The sequence below is a fragment of the Aquila chrysaetos genome, chromosome 3 (assembly GCF_900496995.4).
Source record: "Aquila chrysaetos chrysaetos chromosome 3, bAquChr1.4, whole genome shotgun sequence".
In the NCBI taxonomy this organism is placed as follows: Eukaryota; Metazoa; Chordata; class Aves; order Accipitriformes; family Accipitridae; genus Aquila; species Aquila chrysaetos.
This window is the reverse complement of record NC_044006.1, coordinates 13,637,516-13,645,415: the sequence shown is the minus strand read 5'-3', so window position 1 is coordinate 13,645,415 and position 7,900 is coordinate 13,637,516. Positions and strand designations below refer to the sequence as shown.

The window sequence follows — 7,900 nt, the reverse complement described above, 5'->3', positions numbered from 1 at the left end:
TCATGATCTGAATGCAGATTATTCATGGACATGAATTTATCTGATTAATTATTCTGCACATATAATTCAGCTGGCTCTACTGAGCATGTATAGGATGCACCTCTGCAGCTACTCCAGATACAAAGCAGGGCATTAAATAAGGACAGTCACTTGCTTGAAAGCATAATATTTTATTTGCCACAAATATACTAATTCTTTAATTTTCACACTCTGTGCTAACTAGAAATACAACCTGAGCAAGATACATTTCCTTGTAGCTGATTACTAGGTAGCATGTCACAACTGATATCCTAGATTTTAGACCCTGATTCAGTGCTTCCTTAGACTTTTACCTAATTTTGATCACACAGTGTCCTGATTTCAGCTGGGATAGAGTTAATTGTCTTCCTAGTAGCTGGTACAGTGCTATGTTTTTGAGCTAGGTAGGAGAAGAATGTTAGCAACAACTGAAAACATCAGTGTTATCAAGTAGTGTTTAGTCTAAAGTCAAGGATTTTACAGCTTCTCATGCCCAGCCAGTGAGAAAGCTGGAGGGGCACAAGAAGTTGGCACAGGACACAGCCAGGGCAGCTGACCCAAACTGGCCAATGGGGTATTCCATACTGTGTGACGTCACATCTAGTATATAAACTTGGCGGGGGGGGGGGGGGGGGGGGGGGGGGGAGTGTTGAATCACCACTTGGGAACTAACTGGGCGTCGATTGTCTGGTGGTGAGCAATTGACTGTGCATCATTTGTATATTCCAATCCTTTCATTATTGCTGTTGTCATTTTATTAGTGTTATCATTATCATTATTAGTTTCTTCTTTTCTGTTCTATTACACCGTTCTTATCTCAACCCACGAGTTTTACTTCTTTTCCTAATTTTCTCCCTCATCCCACTCCAGGGGGGAGGAGTGAGTGAGCTGCAATGAAGAACCAGCAGTTTCAGTATCTACCCCAACCTCTTGATGAACCTCCTGGTTTCTGGACTCCAGTTGACTGGATTCAGACAATAAAAGCAAAAACAGAGACCCCTTATCATTTAACACATCTTCTTCTCTTCAGCTTCACTAATCCTGCCATTAATGCTGTATAACTCTTCATTTTAAAAAGGCTATTTTCTGTCACTGTGATCTCTGCTGAGCACAAGCTCCCACATGGAGGGACCACAGGCATAATTTTCAATAGGATCTGGGGAGGTTAGAAATAATTTATTCTGTCTGTTGTAGGTAGGTCTAGTTAGAGCTAATCTAATTACACAGGAATTATGGGAATTGTCTCCAAGGAGGAAGGCACTAGGCCACAGTCCAAGAGGAAGAAGCTGCAATTCACCAAAGCAACAAGGCTCAGAGATACCGACCTGGGACTGCAGCATGTAATTCCTGTTCAGGGGTGCACTTGCACATGGTTAATTATACTGACTCTAAGTGCTTTGCCCAATCTGGCAAATGGAAGCACGTGCTTAGAGCTGAGCTTCAGTGCTCTTAGTAGCTGGGACAATATGAACATTTCAGCTCTAGGCCCATCTCTGAAATCAGCAGCTCTGAGGAGTCATCCCTTTCTTGGCAAATTATAAAAATATCTCCAGAAGCTTTGAGTCGCACGTGATGTTTGTAATTCCTGTGATATTTTGCCATGACAAAAGAGGGATGGGAACGTTTGCCATTATCGAATTTTAAAGAGAAATTTACTGTCATCCCATAGCACTTGGGACTATTAATTGTTTTAGTGCTCAAGTTCAAGATCAGCACAGAGAATTTTAGGAGATGAAGAAAACAGAAAGACTATTTTAAAAACAAGCACAACTCTTTGAATCTCCCTGAATAGTTCAAGTACATTGTTGGTTCAGGACAAATATTCAATTTAATTCTTATCTTATCCAAACTCCAAATCTCTTTTGTCATCAGTTATTTTCCAACGAACTGAACAGGAGGGCTCTGAACTTACATTTAAAAGACACAGAAACAACACAGAGAGCTTCTGCTTTCCTCCCCAGAGATTAGCCCAGCCAGACTCCTGACAAACTCTAGACCTTGGAGAAGTTCAAATCTAGAACAAGCCAGAATGAAATCCCAAAACTACAGAAATAATGGCAGTACCTAAACTTTACAAGTAATTTTGCAGGGCATATCAGGACAGATCAAAATCCAGGAGTGATCACATTAATGCAATGTAATTCTGTTGCACAAGGTTGAGAGCTTTCTTTAGATCTCTGTCAAAAAAAAAAAAAAATCAGGTATAAGGGACTTTTTTTCTGACATGCTTTCTTCACCTTCTCATCCTGTCACCTGTAAAATTGCTTCTCTGCTTATTCCACAGATGGGAGAAACCAAAACAAGCAGAACCTAAGCCAGGAACTTTTCTTGGCCATGTCCAATCCATGTTGTTCATTAGAAAAGTTTGATGTAACCGTCCCTTTGAAAAATACACATCTATTAAATGGAAGCTGATCAGAAGAGTCACTTTCATATGTTTTCTTGATTCTGAAAAAAAGGTCAGAAAGATATTTTTAAAGTTGAAATAAAAAATGTTCAAAGTTAGATGAACTATTTTTTTAAAAATTGCAGGAAATCATTAATTCTGTTAAAGTAAACAAAATTAATTGACTGGTTAGCAAAAATGTCCACATGCTAGCTCTTCTTCCTGATTTGAAATCTCACACACTTTCCCCAGGAAAAGAAAATAATTTCTCATACTATGTTACCATATCAGATATTACCATCATACTTCGGAATCTTTCCTTCATCATCACTTGTTGAAAGGAATTTTCCCATTTGTAACTAAATAATTTGAGGGAGTTTTCTCCCACACAAGTACCTGGCACAGGCATAGGTCACTAACTCGTAGGTGACTGTTGGCTGAGTATTGTTTCCGCATCGGCACGCAGTGAGTCCTGCAAGCGCTTACCTTCTCCTGGGCTGCGTTGGTAAATCCTGCCCCAGCAGCATCGCCCTGAGGGACAGCAGGATGCAGGTGGGATGTTCCCTTTCCACTCACACTAGGGCAGTGACCACAAGTGGACTTTGTTATGACTGATAGGGCTTTGCAGATCCTCAGGATGTTCCCCTCCTGATCTGTGTTTTCTGTAAGAAAGGATCCCTATGCTTGTCTCAGCTGTGAGCAAGATGCACATTTATACTGAGAAAAGTAGCCTGGACTGACTCAAAGTACCTACACAAAGTCAAAAATCACCTGGGCCTTGTTGCCACAAAGCAAGGTTTAGGCATGAAATAATCACATTTTAAAAACACCCTTCCCCTGCGATCAAAGCACCACCAGCTGAAGTAGTATTGTAGTGACAAGGTACACAGAGCATCCCCAAGCCCCCTGGGGATACTATGGAAAGGCTTCAGTACAATAAAGTTCTTCCCTTGTTGGAAATATGAAGGCCTGGGGCTTTCTATTCTATATCTTAATTTTCCACTCATCTCCTCCATGGTCCAAAGACAAAATGGGTCCAATTGACTTCAAGAAGGAAAACAAGAGAAAGAAAAGTGTAACTTCTTCTACCTTTATTGCCCCCAAACCTACTCGACCTAATAATTTCCACAGGAGTCCTTCAAAATGCAGGAGGCATTGTACTTACACACATGCCAAGAGCAAGTCAAAGCCTCTTTGACACTCCAGAGGACACCTGGGTCTTTGTGGGCACAAATATACACCTCCAGTTTTTGCACAGACCTCAGAGGGGATGTGCACAGGAAGGACAAGCCTGACAGATTTTGGATTATGTAGGACTTGGAACAAAACATCAGCTATTGCAGTGGAGGTAAGTCCAAAAGCACTGACAGGTTTAATTCTCAGCAGGACACATTATGCTATGGAGTGTACGTGTGGGAAATAAAAGATAAACTGAAAAGATGAAACTGCTTCAGACATCTTTATCCAACCAGCGGAAAATCAGCTGCTCAGCAATCAGCTTCATTGGCTAGTTTATTTGTGAGAGCTGGGCTGCCCGAACCTGGGGGATTCTACTAAAAATACTCTGAGCAGGGAATATGTATGGGTGCCTTCAGCATGAGCACTTTTGGCTTTGCTTTCATATAGGGAAAGGGAAGGAGGAAGGAAACAAATGCAATAGGAAGGAGCAGAACAGTAGAATGAGACGGCAGCACGGGTGACAGGAAACAGTTTATAACTTACTTGACAGCCTTTTCCAAATCATCTGTCCTGCAGCTCAAACAGCAGCGGAGGTTTGTTCAAATATATTACAGACAGACACATAAGCACACATACATTCAAAGTTGTTTGTAACCACCTCTTTTATCCTGAGCTGTGGGATTGTTTCAACAAGCCACATCTGCACCCATTTGTTTTCGTGCTTAGTGCTGAACAGACAAGGCAGTGATTAATTCAGATTATTATGACCAGCCGAAAGGGGAAGCTGCTCTAATTCCATGGAAACTTCTCTTACAATAAATAAATTAATATGAGCTGAGCTTCATGGCTTTTTGTGCAATATGCTAAAGTCAGAAATAAAAATGCAAAAGAGTGTCCCTAAGATACATTTGCACCATTGTTCTGTGCTAACTTGAGAGCGAGAGAGACTGGTGCTTCAGCTCAATAAGCTCTGGCTGCCAGAGCTCTGGAGAAGTGAAACCCAGTGCTGCTCTCCCTCAGGATCCTTGTATAAACCCCCAGCACTTAAACATGGGATTTGTTAGCTTGAATGTCCCCTTGGATCTCATTAACCACCATGGTTTAGGCATGGACAAGAAGGCACTCAGAAGCCTTCTGAGACCTACTAACTGTACTTTACATCCCTTACCCTGTGTTTTGGGCTGGGTCACAGTCTGCATCTGCAAAAACATTTGCTGCTTCTCCCCCGATCCTCCTGCAAAGCAGGTTTGCCTCGCGGCGGTGCCAGTCCCTGCTGCTGATCAGTGTTCAGAGCTATTTCCCACTCAGGTGACTATTAAGTAGCTATACTGAACCCACAGAGAAATTGAAAGCAGTGAGATAAGGGGAAAAACTCAAAGGAAAAAGTCTTCCCTTGCAGTGTAGCTGCACAGGAACGACATGTTAAATTTACACCCACAAAACCACATAATAATTACCCAGGCCTTCTGTTTGCACAGTAATTACAATGAAACGGTTTAAGGAGGAGGAAGAGAGTCTTGCATTATCGGCACAGTTGGTTTTCTAGTCACCTCCTCCATCTTAAATTCCTCTTTCCTCTGCAGCAAAGGAGACTCTCTGGCTCATAACTTCCCCCAGCTGTGACCCTGGGGACCTGCCCCAGGTCAGTGGGATGCCACTGCTCAGGATGGGCTGTGGGGAGCTCCATGCCCCGTACCCCATCCCTGACACCAGGACCACATCAGTGGCTGCCACCAGGCAGGCAGCAAAGGTGCCGTTAGCTGTCCAAACAGTGCCATGGACACCACTTCGTGGCTGTCTCGAGAATATTTAATGTTGTCCTAGTTTCAGCTGGGATGGAGTTAACTGTCTTCCTAGTAGCTGGTACGGTGCTATGTTTTGAGTTCAGTATGTGAAGAATGTTGATAACACTGATGTTTTCAGTTGTTGCTAAGTAGTGTTTAGACTAATGTCAAGGATTTTTCAGCTTCTCATGCCCAGCCAGCGAGAAAGCTGGAGGGGCACAAGAAGTTGGCACAGGACACAGCCAGGGCACCTGACCCAAACTGGCCAACAGGGTATTCCATACCATGGGACGTCCCATCCAGTATAGGAACTGGGAAGTGGGGGCGGGGAATCGCCGCTCGGCGACTAGCTGGGTGCCGGTCGGCGGGTGGTGAGCAATTGCACTGCGCATCATTTGTACATTCCAATCCTTTCATTATTGCTGTTGTCATTTTATTAGTGTTATCGTTATCATTATTAGTTTCTTCTTTTCTGTTCTATTAAACTGTTCTTATCTCAACCCGTGGGTTTTGCTTCTTTTTTCCCTATTTTCTCTCCCATCCCACTGGGTGGGGGGGGAGTGAGTGAGCGGCTGCGTGGTGCTTAGTTGCTGGCTGCGGTTAAACCACGACAAATGTGTTCTTCAGATCCACCAGAATAAACCCTCATTAGCTTTCCAGTCCCTCCCATCTGCACAAGAGAGAACTCCTTGATTCCCTAAATCAATGGACAACTGCTGCGTAGGTTCAGCTGGGACCAAGCACAGTGGCTGCACCCACAGAGGTGGGACCGTCCCCCACCATCATCGGTGGCAGATGGGTAGCTTCAAAGCCTGTGAGTGACCATGCCGGGGCCGCTAACATGCTTCACTTCAAATGCCAATACAAACTCCCAGCTTGAGGCATTAAAATTTAATTACCGGGGACAGCTGGATCCAGGAGAGGGTCTGACTCTGAGGATCCGGAGGAAAAGAAACACTCCATTCAGCAGCAAGCTGTCCGGCACCAAGAAAATGGACTCAAGCCAAATATTATTCATACATCTTAAGGTCTTACAGGTTTTGCTCTGTCAGGCTCGGCTGGCCAAACAACCAAACTCAGGCTTGCAGCCTGTGGTACCTACCCTTGGGGCAGCCCCAGATCCTCAATGCCTTACCATCTCCATGCTTTTTTGGAGGGAACTGAGTCCTGCCACATGGCTGACCTACATTTTAGGGGTCATACATGGCAGTGGGACAGGAGGACACAGACACCTGGGCACACACCCTGACTCTGGGCTGGCTGCTACTGCCCGTACCCACCAGCACCATGGCTGGAGCATCCTCCAGCCCACAACCGGCTTACAGCAAGCATGCAGGTGACAGATTTCATGTTTTCTGTTGGAAATGAAATTCAATCTCACACAAATAATTGTGTTTGTTTTCCCTACAGGTTCCAATCAGGCTTAGCTAGCTATTGAAAAAGCCAAATACTCATCAAATTTGCTTCTCCTCTCATTTTCAATGTCATAGGTTGCAAATTTTTCTCCTGGATGGGTGGTACCAACTTAAATACTTGGGCATCAGCTGTGTTCCAGTTTTCAGTCAATCAGATCAGAACTTGGGGGGAACAGATATCTTTATACATATGAACAGTAATTTTTAAACAGCGTTTTTGTTGCAATGAAAGACAGGAAAAACCGAGCAGTTCTGAAACCGAGTTTGCAATGTGAGTTTGCAATCAGTCTTCTACTTTACCCCCAGCAAATCTACAGCTGTTTTAAGGGCTGCTGGTGGGGTTTTTTTAAAAGCACGCACCTCTTTCCCAGGCTAAAGGGATAGTGATGCCATGCAATAGCAAAGGAAGACCAGGCTGGTCCCTGTGGCGTGACAGCCAGCCCTGTCACCGGCCTCACCCTCGGCTTGGGGCACCCAGGGGTGCAGCTGGGGACCTGCGACCCCCAAACGCAGCCTGGCACGCCTTTGGAAGGAGCTTTCGGGGAGGGGGGGGCGGAGTGTAACTCCGCACTTGCCGTGCGTGGGGCTTTGTCCCCCTCTGGTGACTGGCTCACGGAAGGACAGAGTGGAACCAGCCGCTCCAAAAACCGCAACTCCGGCTCGGTCACAAGTCGGGGTTGGCATCAGCCTGGGCTGGGCTCGGTCTGCAAAAGCAAGACAGGTCGAGAGACATGATCACAGCATGGTTAAAAAAAATAAAAAAAATAAAAAAATAAAAAAAGCTCAATTAAAAAATGGTCAGTTAAAAAAGAAGCTCAACACCATGTAACCTCCTTGGAGCAGGGACCGTGCCAAGGCTGGGTTTGCACCTTCCCTCGTGGGAATGTAAGCAGAGATGCTGCTCCGGGTCTGAAAATACCCACAGTAAGCAGGCAATGCTCTGCTTCTCCAGGAAATAAATTGTATCTGTGAAGATTTTGTACCTGCAGAGCAAGATGCCACTCACCAGCCTCGAAGGGAAGTTATCGCTGCTCCCCTGAAGGCCACATCTGAAGGATGTGCTTTACCCCACTTCTTATTGGAGTTAAAGAAAGGCAGGATAGTTCCCACTGAAAGCA

General features: G+C 44.7%; 1 long non-coding RNA gene across 1 annotated transcript in view; it reads right to left on the bottom strand.

Moving 5' to 3' along the window:
• Positions 1-7,214: 7,214 nt before the first annotated feature.
• Positions 7,215-7,900, bottom strand: part of LOC115339776 — a 61,561-nt gene continuing 60,875 nt past the window's right edge. The window contains exon 3 of the long non-coding RNA XR_003922834.2: positions 7,215-7,486. This is a non-coding gene — a long non-coding RNA (uncharacterized LOC115339776). The remainder of the gene's footprint in view (positions 7,487-7,900) is intronic.